A 17,383-nucleotide genomic window follows, 5' to 3' on the forward strand; every position below is an offset into this window, starting at 1 on the left:
GGCTAGTGTAGTGTGTAGAGGGTCGCTGGGAGTGTAAGAAAACACTAAGGGTGTCCAAGGTACCGCACCCAAGACCCTGGAAAGTAGGAGTAAAGTACTACTATTTCTCCAGAAACAAACTAAAGTAGTGATAAAGGATTTTGCAAAGACCACAACAGACTGCAAAGCACTGAAGATGGATTCCTGGACCTGAGGAGCTGCAACGGAAGGGGACCAAGTCCAAGAGTCTCGAAAGTGTCCAGGGGGGGCCAGGAGCCCACTAAACCCCAGATGAAGGTGAAAAATGGCTGCCTCTGGGTGGAAGAAGCTGAAGATTCTGCAACAACAAAAGGTGGTAGGATCTTCTCCTTCATGCAGAAGATGTCGCACAGCGTGCTGGAGGATGCAGACTTGTTCCCTTGGCAAAATACCACAAACAAGCGGTGCTAGCTGAAAGAGTTGCAGTTAGAGAAAAAAGGGTGTTGCCCGGGCCCAGGAACGACCAGGATGTCGCCACTTGGGAGAGGAGACAGAGGGGGCCCTCAGCAACGTACAGAGTCCACGGACAAGAAGGTACAACCCGCAAAAGTCCTTGAACATGGGTTCAAGAAGTCTGAACGCAGCGGTCATCTAAACACTGCAAAAGGAGGTCCCACGACACCGGAGATGAACTCAGGGAGCTGAGCATCACAGGACAGAGTGCTGGGGACCTAGGCTCAGCTGTGCATGCAGGATTTCTTGTCACGACTTACTCGCTGCTTTAACCTGGAGTGCGCAGAACGAGTGGCGAGGATATTGTTCCTGAATGTTCAGCCTTGGCCCAGGTAGGGGCGACTCTTTCTGGTAGCCACGGTGCTGCAGGCAATGGAAACGTCAAGAGCAGGCCGTGTCCTTCAGAAGTAGTGCCAGAGGGAAAAAAACCCTGAAAGGGGAAAAAACCTCTAAAAAGGAAAGGTTCCTGAAAATGGAGCAAATTAATAGGTAAATACAAGAGCAAAAGTACAGGAAAAACACTGGAACAGACGTTAGCCAGTATCGAATACGAGGAAGCAGGAGCGAAGACACCATCCAAACAGAAAGTGTTGCAGCGCAAGGAGAGAAAGAATCACAGCCCTTAAATACCAACAAACAGGAAGCGACCAACAGGAAGTACAAGGACACCATCTTAGATAGGGACTAGGAGCCATAGAGAGCAGGGAACAAATGCATGCTGGGAAGAGAGGGGTAATATGGGAAAAGGGAGAAAACATGAAGGAAGGCACAATGAAAGACAGGAAAAGAAGAAGAGAAGAAGAACAGGTGAGTGGGGGAGGTCAGACCTGCCTGGAAGCGTGTCACGCTCAGAAATAACGAGGCCCCATTCCCAATTTGGGGCCTCGTAATGTACACAGCAGGCTGGGGGCGCGACGCATCTTCAGACCGCATGCCACTACCCATGTTGAATGTTCGGCTCGTGCCGCATGTGGCGGCGCGACAGTAGGTCCCCTCCCCGAAGGTCCAGTTTTGTGCGGAAACAAGCAGTGAAAATGACGAATCAGAAGAGGGGCGTGAACAGAAGATGCATCTTCCCAAGAGCATTCACTAAGAGGGTAACCCTTCCAATGAATCAGATACTGAAGACGTTTGTGAAAGATACGAGAGTCACAAATTTCTTGTACCTCATATTCTGGTACTTCATTCACTAACAAAGGAGTAGGACAAGGAAACTGTCGAGAGTAAGGATCAGGTACATAGGGTTTGAGCTGGGAAACATGAAAGACCGGATGAATCCTCCAGGTACGAGGCAAGTGAAGACGGACAGTGACAGGATTAATCAGCTGAAGAATACGGAAAGGAACTAAGTAACGAGGTGTGAACTTATTCTGAGAAAGGCGCAAAGGCAAACATTTTGAAGAAAGCCAGACTTTATCCTGGAGGTGATATACTGGAGCATCCCTACGCTTCTTATCTGCTATTCTCTTCTTGTATCTCTTAGTGTTCAGCAAGTTAGATCGAATCAATCTATGGATCTGTAAAAGTCGTCTGGAAAATGAAGTGACTACAGGAAGAGAAGAGGTAGACTGAGGAGTAGTAGGAAAAGAGGTAGGATGATAGCCATAAGAACAGAAAAAGGGGGTGACCTTGGAGGCACTATGGACAGTGTTATTGTAAGAGAATTCAGCGATAGGGAGGTAAGTGTTCCAGTTGCTCTGGGTAGAATTACAAAAGCAGCGAAGGTACTGCTCCAATCCTTGGTTGAGACGCTCGGTCTGTCCATTGGTTTGGGGATGGAAACCAGACGATAGTGCTATATTGATATTCAGTATCCTACAGAAATGTTTCCAAAACCGGGAGATGTACTGAGGTCCCCTGTCAGATACAATGCTGTGTGGGAGTCCATGGAGATGGAAAATATGATGGATAAATATCTGACTTAGTTCTTGAGAGGTAGGTAATTTTTTCAGGGCAGTGAAGTGATCCATCTTTGTAAATGAATCTATTGTGACCATGATAACCCCGTTTCCTGCTGATGGAGGTAGTGAACTCATGAAATCAGTAGAAATGGTGTGCCAGGGAGCCGGTGGAACAGGTAAGGGTTGTAGAAATCCCGCAGGTCTGGTACGGGGTATTTTTACTTGGGCACATATGGGACAAGCCTGAAAGTATCTTTCGACATCCAATTTCCAGGTAGGCCACTGTAGGAGGCTGGACTGGCTTGTAGTGAGTACCAAGGGGTACTTGCACCTTGCACCAGGCCCAGTTATCCCTTATTAGTGTATAGGGTGTCTAGCAGCTTAGGCTGATAGATAATGGTAGCTTAGCAGAGCAGCTTAGGCTGAACTAGGAGACGTGTGAAGCTACTACAGTACCACTTAGTGTCATATGCACAATATCATAAGAAAACACAATACACAGTTATACTAAAAATAAAGGTACTTTATTTTTATGACAATATGCCAAAGTATCTTAGAGTGTACCCTCAGTGAGAGGATAGGAAATATACACAAGATATATATACACAATAGCAAAAATATGCAGTATAGTCTTAGAAAACAGTGCAAACAATGTATAGTTACAATAGGATGCAATGGGGAAACATAGGGATAGGGGCAACACAAACCATATACTCCAAAAGTGGAATGTGAACCACGAATGGACCCCAAACCTATGTGACCTTGTAGAGGGTCGCTGGGACTATTAGAAAATAGTGAGAGTTAGACAAATAACCCTCCCCAAGACCCTGAAAAGTGAGTGCAAAGTGCACCAAAGTTCCCCTAAGGACAAAATAGTCGTGTTAGAGGGAGAATGCAAGGAAAACACAAATCAGCAATGCAACAACGATGGATTCCTGTCTGAAGGTACCTGTGGAACAAGGGGACCAAGTCCAAAAGTCACAAGCAGCTCGGAGATGGGCAGATGCCCAAGAAATGCCAGCGGTTGGTGCAAAGAAGCTCTTACTAGGCTGAAGAACTGTGAATACTGCAGGAACGACAAGGGCTAGAGACTTCCCCTTTGGAGGATGGATCCCCCACGCCTTGGAGAGTCGTGCAGAAGTGTTTTCCCGCCGGATGGACGCCAACAAGCCTTGCTACACGCAAATCGTGCGTTTGGCGTTTTTGGACGCTGCTGGGGCCCAGGAGGGACCAGAAGGTCGCCAATTGGACCTGCAGAGAGAGGGGACGTCGAGCAAGACAAAGAGCCCTCACTGAAGCAGGTAGCACCCGGAGAAGTGCCAGAAACAGGCACTACGAGGATGCGTGAAACGGTGCTCGCCGAAGTTGCACAAAGGAGTCCCACGTCGCCGGAGACCAACTTAGAAAGTCGTGCAATGCAGGTTAGAGTGCCGTGGACCCAGGCTTGGCTGTGCACACAGGATTTCCGCCGGAAGTGCACAGGGGCCGGAGAAGCTTGCAAAGTCGCGGTTCCCAGCAATGCAGCCCAGCGAGGTGAGGCAAGGACTTACCTCCACCAAACTTGGGCTGAAGAGTCACTGGACTGTGGGGGTCACTTGGACGGTGTCGCTGGATTCGAGGGACCTCGCTCGTCGTGCTGAGAGGAGACCCAAGGGACCGGAGATGCAGCTTTTTGGTGCCTGCGGTTGCAGGGGGAAGATTCCTTCGACCCACGGGAGATTTCTTCGGATCTTCTGGTGCAGAGAGGAGGCAGACTACCCCCACAGCATGCACAAGCAGGAAAACAGTCGAGAAGGCGGCAGGATCAGCGTTACAGAGTTGCAGTAGTCGTCTTTGCTACTATGTTGCAGGTTTGCAGGCTTCCAGCGCGGTCAGCGGTCGATTCCTTATCAGAAGGTGAAGAGGGAGATGCAGAGGAACTCGGCTGAGCTCATGCATTCGTTATCTAAAGTTTCCCCAGAGACAGAGACCCTAAATAGCCAGAAAAGAGGGTTTGGCTACCTAGGAGAGAGGAAAGGCTACTAACACCTGAAGGAGCCTATCACAAGGAGTCTCTGACGTCACCTGGTGGCACTGGCCACTCAGAGCAGTCCAGTGTGCCAGCAGCACCTCTGTTTCCAAGATGGCAGAGGTCTGGAGCACACTGGAGGAGCTCTGGACACCTCCCAGGGGAGGTGCAGGTCAGGGGAGTGGTCACTCCCCTTTCCTTTGTCCAGTTTCACGCCAGAGCAGGGGCTAAGGGGTCCCTGAACCGGTGTAGACTGGCTTATGCAGAATTGGGCACCTCTGTGCCCAACAAAGCATTTCCAGAGGCTGGGGGAGGCTACTCCTCCCCTGCCTTCACACCATTTTCCAAAGGGAGAGGGTGTCACACCCTCTCTCAGAGGAAGTTCTTTGTTCTGCCATCCTGGGCCAGGCCTGGCTGGACCCCAGGAGGGCAGCTGCCTGTCTGAGGGGTTGGCAGCAGCAGCAGCTGCAGTGAAACCCCAGGAAGGGCAGTTTGGCAGTACCAGGGTCTGTGCTACAGACCACTGGGATCATGGAATTGTACCAACAATGCCAGGATGGCATAGAGGGGGCAATTCCATGATCATAGACATGTTACATGGCCATATTCGGAGTTACCATGGTGAAGCTACATATAGGTAGTGACCTATATGTAGTGCACGCGTGTAATGGTGTCCCCGCACTCACAAAGTTCAGGGAATTGGCTCTGAACAATGTGGGGGCACCTTGGCTAGTGCCAGGGTGCCCTCACACTAAGTAACTTTGCACCTAACCTTTACCAGGTAAAGGTTAGACATATAGGTGACTTATAAGTTACTTAAGTGCAGTGTAAAATGGCTGTGAAATAACGTGGACGTTATTTCACTCAGGCTGCAGTGGCAGGCCTGTGTAAGAATTGTCAGAGCTCCCTATGGGTGGCAAAAGAAATGCTGCAGCCCATAGGGATCTCCTGGAACCCCAATACCCTGGGTACCTCAGTACCATATACTAGGGAATTATAAGGGTGTTCCAGTAAGCCAATGTAAATTGGTAAAAATGGTCACTAGCCTGTCAGTGACAATTTGAAAGTAATGAGAGAGCATAACCACTGAGGCTCTGGTTAGCAGAGCCTCAGTGAGACAGTTAGGCACCACACAGGGAACATATACATGCACACCTATGAGCACTGGGGCCCTGTGTGACAGGGTCCCAGTGACGCATACATATAGGCCACAAACTTATGAGCACTGGGGTCCTGACCAGCAGGATCCCAGTGACACATAACAAACATACTGAAAACATAGTGTTTTCACTATGAGCACTGAGGCCTGGCTATCAGGATCCCAGTGAGACAGTGAAAACAGTGACAAACACTCTGACATACACTCACAAACAGGCCAAAAGTGGGGGTAACAAGGCTAGAAAGAGGCTACCTTCTCACACAACCCCCCCCCAAACGAAGGATAATAAGGCTAACCTTGGCCAGTTGAGACTTTATTGTCTAAGTGGTGATAAGTAGAGAGTAGCTCTGCAATAGACTGGTTACTCCCTTTATCATCCACTATATGGTTACTTCCCTGTGGGGATGTAAACCACCCTGTTTGAAGTTTTTTAGCTAACCAACAATGTGAAGATGTATTTTCAGAGTTTCTATCAGTAAGTTTTAGTTTAGAGCAGTGGGAATTATCCACTGAACCTATTTGTAATGATGGAAATGCCAGACAGGGATGCTGTCTCAGTAAAGCCATAGCTGGGCAAAAACTTTGTCCATTTGGCTGGAAGAGAGAACAGGGATGCTGTTTCTCTTGAGTTGGAGCAGGGCAGGGATGCTGTCCTATGAGCTCCACACTAGGGCAGGGATGCTGTCCTAAGTGTTGTGAGGTAGTGCAGGGTTTCTGCACTAAAGTTTCTCTGGGAGGGTTGGAGGGATGCTCCATGTTAACTAAAATGGTGCTGTTTTTCTCACCAATGTTAGTTATCCCACAGAGAGGTACTTCCACCTCAGGGAGTCCAGCTTTTCCAGCTGATGATTCCCTTGGAACAGGTGCCACCCCAGGAGAGGTTTCTCCCACCACAGGAATAGTATCCTGAATGGTAGGGTGGTTAGGGGATACTGTGATACCCTTTTTACCTGTTGATGGAGAGGGATCCTGAGTTTTCAGGCCTTCTCTCCTTTGCTTTTTCATTTCATTTGAAATGAGAGGGAACAATTCCTCAGGGATGCCCAGCATGGCTGCATGGGCATAAAACTCTACATCAGCCCAACCTGAGGCCTCTAGGTCATTACCTAAGAGACAGTCTACAGGTAAGCTAGGTGATACCACCACCTGCTTAGGGCCAGTAACTCCACCCCAACTAAACTGAATTATAGCTAAGGGAAGAAACTTAGTGGAGTTATGGACATCAATAATCTTATACTGTTGTCCAATGATGTGTTGTTCAGGAGGCACTAGGTTTTCAGTCACCAAAGTGAAACTGGCACCTGTGTCCCTGTAGGCCAAGGCCTCAACACCATTTATTGAAACTGTCTGCCTGTACTTATCCATTGTAAGGGGACAAGCAGCCAGTGTGGCAAGGCCAATGCCACTAGGTGTGACAGAAACTGTCTTGGGACTGATTACATCAGTTTCCACTATGGACCCATAAGTGAACCCAACTACACCCTTTGCTTGACTGTTGCCAGCAGTCCCACCACTAGTACCACTACTGCTAGGGGCACTAGAGCTTGATGTATTAGTGGTGGTAGGCTCAGGGGGTTTACCTGGACAGGACTTATCCCCTGGCCTATGGCCTCTGTTTTTACACACAAAGCACCAAGGCTTTTTAATGTGTGCATGTTGGGAAGAAGAGGAAGAATTTGTTTTATCCCCACCCTCTGAAGAGTGTTTAAGATTTGAAGTGGGATCTTTGGTTTTACCCTTATCCCCATGCTTATCTTGAGATTTTTCACCATCTTTCTTCTTATTGCCATCTTTGTCACCCCCTGTATGAACTTTTCTGTTCACCCTTGTTCTGACCCATTTGTCTGCCTTCTTTCCCAATTCTTGGGGAGAGGTCAGATCAGAGTCTACCAGGTACTGGTGCAACAAATCAGACACACAATTATTAAGTATATGCTCTCTCAGGATTGTGTTATACAGGCTTTCATAATCAGTAACTTTACTGCCATGTAACCACCCCTCCAAGGCCTTCACTGAATGGTCAATGAAATCAACCCAGTCTTGTGAAGACTCCTTTTTGGTCTCTCTGAACTTTATCCTGTACTGTTCAGTGGTTAAGCCATAACCATCCAGGAGTGCATTCTTAAGAACTGTAAAATTATTGGCATCATTTTCTTTCACTGTAAGGAGCCTATCCCTACCTTTTCCACTAAATGATAGCCATAGGATAGCAGCCCACTGCTTTTGAGGGACATCCTGTACAGCACAGGCCCTCTCAAGTGCAGCAAACCACTTGTTAATGTCATCCCCCTCCTTATAAGGGGGAACTATCTTGTGCAGATTCCTGGAATCATGCTCTTTTGCAGGATGACTATGGGGAATACTGATGCTGCCACCATGGGTATCTAAACCCAACTTCTGTCTTTCCCTCTCTATTTCTAAAGACTGTCTATCCAAATCCAGCTGTTGCTTCTTGAGCTTCAGTCTGGTTTGTTCCACTCTCAATCTATTGAGCTCCCTTTCTAACAATCTGTCATCAGGGTGGGTGGGAGGGACATTTCTAGATACAGAGGTATGATGGGAATGAACAGAAGGAGACCTGTCCCTTACAAGGGGCACCCTAACAGCTTGGCTACCAGCATAATGTGAGAGCACATCATCAGTATGATGTGATTCAACCTCTGTACCAACTATGCTAGACTGTCTAGTAATGGGCAGGCTGAGAAGTTTCTTTCCTGAACCTTTTCCTGGGGGAGTCCCTGGATCAGATTGAGAACCATTAGCTACTTTTTCTACAGATTGGGCACTTATGGCCTTATCCTGTACTCTAAGCATATTAATTAACAGTTCTAAGGAAGGATTCTTCCCTACACTCAAACCTCTCTCTATGCAGAGACTCCTTGCTCCTTTCCAGCTAAGGTGATCATATGCAAGTTTGGACAGTTCAACATTTTTTCCTGTGCCAGACATTTTTTAGAGAGAGTTAAAGTGATAGCAAAAGAGAAAAAAGTTTTCAGAACTTTTTGGAAAGACAGAAAAAAACTTTTTAAACTTTTAAGAACTTTTTGAAAGTTTAGAAGTACTTTTCAGCACTTAGAAAAGAGTGAAAAGAGGAAATGCAAAACTTTTTGGCTATGTGTATATACACTGACCTTGTTTTGTATATTTTTCTCTTATGAAAAGTACAATGACAAGAGTGGTAAGTAGTCTCAAAGCACTTATCCCACCACTGCACAACCAATGTAGGAGGCTGGACTGGCTTGTAGTGAGTACCAAGGGGTACTTGCACCTTGCACCAGGCCCAGTTATCCCTTATTAGTGTATAGGGTGTCTAGCAGCTTAGGCTGATAGATAATGGTAGCTTAGCAGAGCAGCTTAGGCTGAACTAGGAGACGTGTGAAGCTACTACAGTACCACTTAGTGTCATATGCACAATATCATAAGAAAACACAATACACAGTTATACTAAAAATAAAGGTACTTTATTTTTATGACAATATGCCAAAGTATCTTAGAGTGTACCCTCAGTGAGAGGATAGGAAATATACACAAGATATATATACACAATAGCAAAAATATGCAGTATAGTCTTAGAAAACAGTGCAAACAATGTATAGTTACAATAGGATGCAATGGGGAAACATAGGGATAGGGGCAACACAAACCATATACTCCAAAAGTGGAATGTGAACCACGAATGGACCCCAAACCTATGTGACCTTGTAGAGGGTCGCTGGGACTATTAGAAAATAGTGAGAGTTAGACAAATAACCCTCCCCAAGACCCTGAAAAGTGAGTGCAAAGTGCACCAAAGTTCCCCTAAGGACAAAATAGTCGTGTTAGAGGGAGAATGCAAGGAAAACACAAATCAGCAATGCAACAACGATGGATTCCTGTCTGAAGGTACCTGTGGAACAAGGGGACCAAGTCCAAAAGTCACAAGCAGCTCGGAGATGGGCAGATGCCCAAGAAATGCCAGCGGTTGGTGCAAAGAAGCTCTTACTAGGCTGAAGAACTGTGAATACTGCAGGAACGACAAGGGCTAGAGACTTCCCCTTTGGAGGATGGATCCCCCACGCCTTGGAGAGTCGTGCAGAAGTGTTTTCCCGCCGGATGGACGCCAACAAGCCTTGCTACACGCAAATCGTGCGTTTGGCGTTTTTGGACGCTGCTGGGGCCCAGGAGGGACCAGAAGGTCGCCAATTGGACCTGCAGAGAGAGGGGACGTCGAGCAAGACAAAGAGCCCTCACTGAAGCAGGTAGCACCCGGAGAAGTGCCAGAAACAGGCACTACGAGGATGCGTGAAACGGTGCTCGCCGAAGTTGCACAAAGGAGTCCCACGTCGCCGGAGACCAACTTAGAAAGTCGTGCAATGCAGGTTAGAGTGCCGTGGACCCAGGCTTGGCTGTGCACACAGGATTTCCGCCGGAAGTGCACAGGGGCCGGAGAAGCTTGCAAAGTCGCGGTTCCCAGCAATGCAGCCCAGCGAGGTGAGGCAAGGACTTACCTCCACCAAACTTGGGCTGAAGAGTCACTGGACTGTGGGGGTCACTTGGACGGTGTCGCTGGATTCGAGGGACCTCGCTCGTCGTGCTGAGAGGAGACCCAAGGGACCGGAGATGCAGCTTTTTGGTGCCTGCGGTTGCAGGGGGAAGATTCCTTCGACCCACGGGAGATTTCTTCGGATCTTCTGGTGCAGAGAGGAGGCAGACTACCCCCACAGCATGCACAAGCAGGAAAACAGTCGAGAAGGCGGCAGGATCAGCGTTACAGAGTTGCAGTAGTCGTCTTTGCTACTATGTTGCAGGTTTGCAGGCTTCCAGCGCGGTCAGCGGTCGATTCCTTATCAGAAGGTGAAGAGGGAGATGCAGAGGAACTCGGCTGAGCTCATGCATTCGTTATCTAAAGTTTCCCCAGAGACAGAGACCCTAAATAGCCAGAAAAGAGGGTTTGGCTACCTAGGAGAGAGGAAAGGCTACTAACACCTGAAGGAGCCTATCACAAGGAGTCTCTGACGTCACCTGGTGGCACTGGCCACTCAGAGCAGTCCAGTGTGCCAGCAGCACCTCTGTTTCCAAGATGGCAGAGGTCTGGAGCACACTGGAGGAGCTCTGGACACCTCCCAGGGGAGGTGCAGGTCAGGGGAGTGGTCACTCCCCTTTCCTTTGTCCAGTTTCACGCCAGAGCAGGGGCTAAGGGGTCCCTGAACCGGTGTAGACTGGCTTATGCAGAATTGGGCACCTCTGTGCCCAACAAAGCATTTCCAGAGGCTGGGGGAGGCTACTCCTCCCCTGCCTTCACACCATTTTCCAAAGGGAGAGGGTGTCACACCCTCTCTCAGAGGAAGTTCTTTGTTCTGCCATCCTGGGCCAGGCCTGGCTGGACCCCAGGAGGGCAGCTGCCTGTCTGAGGGGTTGGCAGCAGCAGCAGCTGCAGTGAAACCCCAGGAAGGGCAGTTTGGCAGTACCAGGGTCTGTGCTACAGACCACTGGGATCATGGAATTGTACCAACAATGCCAGGATGGCATAGAGGGGGCAATTCCATGATCATAGACATGTTACATGGCCATATTCGGAGTTACCATGGTGAAGCTACATATAGGTAGTGACCTATATGTAGTGCACGCGTGTAATGGTGTCCCCGCACTCACAAAGTTCAGGGAATTGGCTCTGAACAATGTGGGGGCACCTTGGCTAGTGCCAGGGTGCCCTCACACTAAGTAACTTTGCACCTAACCTTTACCAGGTAAAGGTTAGACATATAGGTGACTTATAAGTTACTTAAGTGCAGTGTAAAATGGCTGTGAAATAACGTGGACGTTATTTCACTCAGGCTGCAGTGGCAGGCCTGTGTAAGAATTGTCAGAGCTCCCTATGGGTGGCAAAAGAAATGCTGCAGCCCATAGGGATCTCCTGGAACCCCAATACCCTGGGTACCTCAGTACCATATACTAGGGAATTATAAGGGTGTTCCAGTAAGCCAATGTAAATTGGTAAAAATGGTCACTAGCCTGTCAGTGACAATTTGAAAGTAATGAGAGAGCATAACCACTGAGGCTCTGGTTAGCAGAGCCTCAGTGAGACAGTTAGGCACCACACAGGGAACATATACATGCACACCTATGAGCACTGGGGCCCTGTGTGACAGGGTCCCAGTGACGCATACATATAGGCCACAAACTTATGAGCACTGGGGTCCTGACCAGCAGGATCCCAGTGACACATAACAAACATACTGAAAACATAGTGTTTTCACTATGAGCACTGAGGCCTGGCTATCAGGATCCCAGTGAGACAGTGAAAACAGTGACAAACACTCTGACATACACTCACAAACAGGCCAAAAGTGGGGGTAACAAGGCTAGAAAGAGGCTACCTTCTCACAGCCACCAGAAAGACCGCGAGAGCAGTTCCTGCGTGGCCTTGATGCCTCTATGACCAGCAACCGGAGAATCATGGCACATTTGTAGCGCCTTTTCTCTTACTCCGTTAGTAGGGAGGAACAACAGGTTCTTATAATAATAATACCCCTTCTGTTTGCGTATTAGGGGGTTTAGGTTCTTTAACACTTGATCAGGCTGGCTGGAATATTCCAGTTGTACCTCATCTAGGAAAGATTGAGCTACACCGATGATTTTACTGAGCTCAAGTAGGTATTGTGATGGGGTAGGAGTACAATCTGAATAACGGCGAGACAGAGCATCGGCCAGTATGTTTTGGGATCCAGGAATATAGGTGGCATAAAAGTCATACTGACTGAAGAAAAAGGCCCAACGAGTCTGACGACGGTTCTGGCATAGAAAATTACGTACACACTGTAGGTTACGATGGTCTGTTCTCACCTCAAAGGGCTCTTTGGAACCCATAAGAAACTGTCTCCACTCTAGGCAGGCTGTTTTCAGGGCTAATAACTCCCTTTCAAGTACTGAGTAATGTTGTTCTGACCAGAGAGTACATGGGACAAATAGAAAACAGGATGTTCAAGACCGTCATCTTCTTGTTGTTGGAGTAAGGCATCTCCGATGGCTCTTTCAGAAGCATCAGTAACAACAATAAATTGTTTGTTGGTATCGGGGTATCTCAATATCGGTGCTTGAGTGAAGGCCTTTTTTAGACTCTGAAAAGCTGTTTCAGCCGCCCTTGTCCAGACAAAGCCTTTATTTAAATTCTCCTTCTTTAATATTTGAGTTATGTGGCTGGTTTGTTCTGCAAAGTCAAAAATAAACTGTCGATAAAAATTAGCCAGTCCTAGACAAACATTGTGTTTCCTTAATGGAGAAAGGGGAAGGCCAGTCTAGGATGGCTTGTACCTTTTCCTGGTCCATAGCTATTCCAGTGGGACTAAGGTGATAACCCTAATATTTGACTTCGGTCTTGTCAAACTCATATTTTTCTGGTTTACAGGACAGTTGATGTTCCTTGAGTCTTTGGAGGACCTGTTTCATGTGAGTAGAATGAAGTTCATGACGTCTAGAGTAAATAAGGATATCGTCTAAATAGATGACGACCGTATGGTTCAAGAGATCAGAAAAGACAGAGTCCATAAATCTTGAGGGGGTAAAATTGAGGGGGCGTTAGTGAGACCAAAAGGCATAACTCTGTACTCATAATGACCAAATGGGGTTCGGAAAGCAGTCTTCCACTCGTCTCCTTCTTTAATACGCAAAAGGTGATAGGCTCCATGAAGATCTAGTTTGGTAAATCGTTGAGCCCCTCTGACTGCCTCTAGAATATCCTTGATGAGGGTCTAGGACAACGGTCTTTTATAGTTATCTTATTTAAACCTCGAAAATGCAGACAGGGACGAAGATCCTTCGTCTTCTTGGGTACAAAAAAGAGAAGAGCCCCTGCCGGAGAGGATGATGGTACAATCAGACCGCTATGCAAGTTTTCTTACAGATACTCCTTGAGAACTTCCCTTTCAGGTTCCGTGAGTGAATACATTCTCCCAAAAGTAACGATCGCCCCAGGTTCCAAGGGAATAGCACAATCGTAATCTCGATGTGGGGGTAACACAGGTATGGATGATTTTTGGAATACATCTTGAAATTCTAGATAGTGATCGGGGACTCCTTGGACTGTATTGATGGAACATCCGGTAGTAATTTCAATAGGCATCAACCTCTTGGGTGACCAGTATGTGTCTGAAGCAAAGCAGTTTCCATGACAAAACTGTGAAAATAAGAAAATAGTCCGGGTTTCCCAATTTACATAAGGGTTATGTCTTATGAACCACGGAATTCCTAAAACGATAGTATGATGGGGGGATGATATTAGGTCAAATGAGATGTGTTCTTGGTGGTTCCCAAATTGTAAACCTAGTGTCAGGGTGGTAGTATCGACTGGACCAGAGGATATTAGGGATCCATCCACTGTGTGAACTTGTTCCGGGACTTCTTTGGGTCGTGTTGGTATTTGTTGTGTTGTGGCCCAAGTCTTATCCATATATATGCCACTAGCACCACAATCAAGTAAAGCCATTGTTCTTTCTTCACGACCATCAGGTAACTGTAAAGTCACTGGTAACATAAACAAAGTTGTGGCATTGTCCTTGAATGAACTGATGGAAGGTATAGCAGATGATCCCGCCCCCTCCCTTCTTTCAGAGGACGGGAAGTGGTGTTTCCTGACGGCCTTAGAGGACGAAGGGGCAGGTACGAAGCATGTGACCAGCAGTACCACAATACAGGCACAATCCTTTCTTACATCTTTCTTCCTGCTCGCTGATGGAAAGTGGGCCTCGAGTAGTATCCACCTGCATAGTTTCACCTTCTGTGTCTCTGACGGGAGGACGAGGTTCCTCAGGACGATGCAAAAAGACACGTGAAGTGCTTGGTTGGGAGGATGCCCTACTTTTTCTCTTCTCCATACGTCGTTCTTGGAGACGGTATTCAATGGAAAGAGCTAGATTAATCAGACCACGAAGATCTTCAACTCGGTGGAGTGTACTAACTCATCTTTGATCTCCTCTTTAAGTCCTCTACGGAATAAAGTCACCAGAGTTCGTTCCACCCAGGTTGTCTCAGCCGCTAGCTGTCGAAAGCGGGTAATATATTGGAGGACATCTTGTGAGCCTTGGTGGATGTCACATAAGGCTTCTTCAGCAGAGGCCTCCAATCCTGGACAACTAAACATCTGTTTGAACCGATTCACAAAGGCTGGATAGTCAGACAATACTGGGTCATTGGATGATACCATCGGGGTAGCCCAGGCCAAGGCAGGACCGGATAGCACACTGATAAGATAGCCCACCTTTGTCTTGTCGTGGGAGAATTGGGTGGGTCGGAAGGCGAAGTATACAGTTAATGCATTGAGGAACTCTCGCAGTTTAGTTGGTTATCCAGAGAAACGAGGAGTTGAGGTGGAGACGGCCAGAACATCTGCACTGTGGAAAGCCAAAGCCTGTCGTAAAGCAGCATTCTTATTGCGTAATTGTTGCAGTTCCTGAGCCTGTTGCTGAATGGTTGCCAGAAGAGATTGATCAGGATCGGCCAGCAGCCGTGTAAGGAGGCACAGAAAGGGCATATCTTTTGAATTGGCGCGCAAAGGGTTGAAGAGCGACTGACGATGCTCTGGTTCCGGGTTGTGTGATAGTAGCGTCTAGGGCATGAACAATGTCACCTGCAAGGAGTAGGTCTCCATCTGTCTGGGGCAGATTATCAGAAAGGTATTTTTGGACCATGATTGAAGGCAAAATGAAATTCAATGTGGGGGCAGTCCACTCAAATATATCTGTATCAATATGGGGGCAATAAGCAGGTGTAACAAACACAATCCCAGCTGCAACAATTTGCAGACTTATAGGATTTATGCCCCTCAGGATCATCCTGTAATTGCCTGCACTTGCCCCGGCGTAGGGCATATGGGAGATGTTTCTAGGCTGCCTAGATTCAATCGATTTATAATGCTGGCAGATGGCGCACAATCTGCTGAGCCTCAGCGCGTAGCTCGTGTCCCGATATGTACAAGGGACCGCCTGCCGTGATGAAAACGTGCAGGGCGAGCTAAAAATAGGACTGCTCGTCCTCACGCTAGAGCGCGTCGTCACCCGCCCCCAGTCACCCACGCCGGGTGCCGGCAACGACTCGGAGAGTGTAGCGCTCGACCAGATATAAAATACAGTGAGCAATCGCAATACCATAAAAGTTAAATATATCGAGGATGCACTTGTCTCTTTCCTCGCGGAGCAGCAAAGAACGAGGAGGAATATGGCAGCGGTTTAGACATTCATAGGGCAAGGACCCTCGCTGGCGCAGTGGACATGTGTTGTTTATGGGAAATGTAGTCTTTAAAAAACGTTTATTTTGATTGGCTTCTGTGTTTTTTACATATAGTAAACAGCAAAGAAGGAAAAGCATAATAAGAAGCCTCTGGGCCTGACATAGAATCAGTTGAGTGAGTACCCGCACTTCTTTTTCTTCAGTTAAAGCGCTGTTTACAAGTATTCCTCGATCACCTTTTGTGAGTCTCATTTAATTTTAAAACAAGCGCATTTGATCTTTTTCGCGTTGTTTGCCTCGTTTTCGAATTCATCCTTGTATTTTGTTTAAAAACGAGGAGACTCAGGAGTTTTGTGTGAAAATAAGAAGTGGTCCCGAGAGTTAACAGCCCGATTGACCCAGATCAAGCATTTCCTTATTGTGTTGATTCGGATCACATATGGCATTACTGTGCGCACATTAGTAACACAAAAGAATGATGGACGGAGTGCTGACAATGCAAACACTCACCCCCAGTCACAGATCTGGGTTTAATCCATCGTTTTTTTGCTGCCCATGCCATTCCGGTTTGGACCCAGCCATATGCAAATCAGTCTTGACCCTGTTCCCTATGGGAACAGTCCAGCCCGAACTGCCAGGCCAGGTCTTCCCTGGACTGGAAACAAGCATCCTGGGACCGTTCGGGGTTTCACCCCTCATCAGCCAGGCTAGCTTGAATCCAGTGGCATGGGAAGCACGGGACCCACGTCTGGGCATACCCTTAACACAAAAGAATGATAGACGGAGTGCTGACAATGCAAACACTCACCCCCAGTCACAGATCTGGGTTTAATCCATCGTTTTTTTGCTGCCCATGCCATTCCAGTTTGGACCCAGCCATATGCAAATCAGTCTTGACCCTGTTCCCTATGGGAACAGTCCAGCCCGAACTGCCAGGCCAGGTCTTCCCTGGACTGGAAACAAGCATCCTGGGACCGGTTTCGGGGTTTCACCCCTCATCAGCCAGGCTAGCTTGAATCCAGTGGCATGGGAAGCACGGGACCCACGTCTGGGCATACCCTTCCCACGTAGGGCGACATTAGTAACACAAAAGAATGATGGACGGAGTGCTGACAATGCAAACACCCACCCCCAGTCACAGATCTGGGTTTAATCCATCGTTTTTTTTGCTGCCCATGCCATTCCAGTTTGGACCCAGCCATATGCAAATCAGTCTTGACCCTGTTCCCTATGGGAACAGTCCAGCCCGAACTGCCAGGCCAGGTCTTCCCTGGACTGGAAACAAGCATCCTGGGACCGGTTTCGGGGTTTCACCCCTCATCAGCCAGGCTAGCTTGAATCCAGTGGCATGGGAAGCACGGGACCCACGTCTGGGCATACCCTTCCCACGTAGGGCGACATTAGTAACACAAAAGAATGAGGGACGGAGTGCTGACAATGCAAACACTCACCCCCAGTCACAGATCTGGGTTTAATCCATCGTTTTTTTGCTGCCCATGCCATTCCAGTTTGGACCCAGCCATATGCAAATCAGTCTTGACCCTGTTCCCTATGGGAACAGTCCAGCCCGAACTGCCAGGCCAGGTCTTCCCTGGACTGGAAACAAGCATCCTGGGACCGGTTTCGGGGTTTCACCCCTCATCA

This window comes from Pleurodeles waltl, chromosome 4_2 (genome assembly GCF_031143425.1).
Source record: "Pleurodeles waltl isolate 20211129_DDA chromosome 4_2, aPleWal1.hap1.20221129, whole genome shotgun sequence".
Classification (NCBI taxonomy): domain Eukaryota; kingdom Metazoa; phylum Chordata; class Amphibia; order Caudata; family Salamandridae; genus Pleurodeles; species Pleurodeles waltl.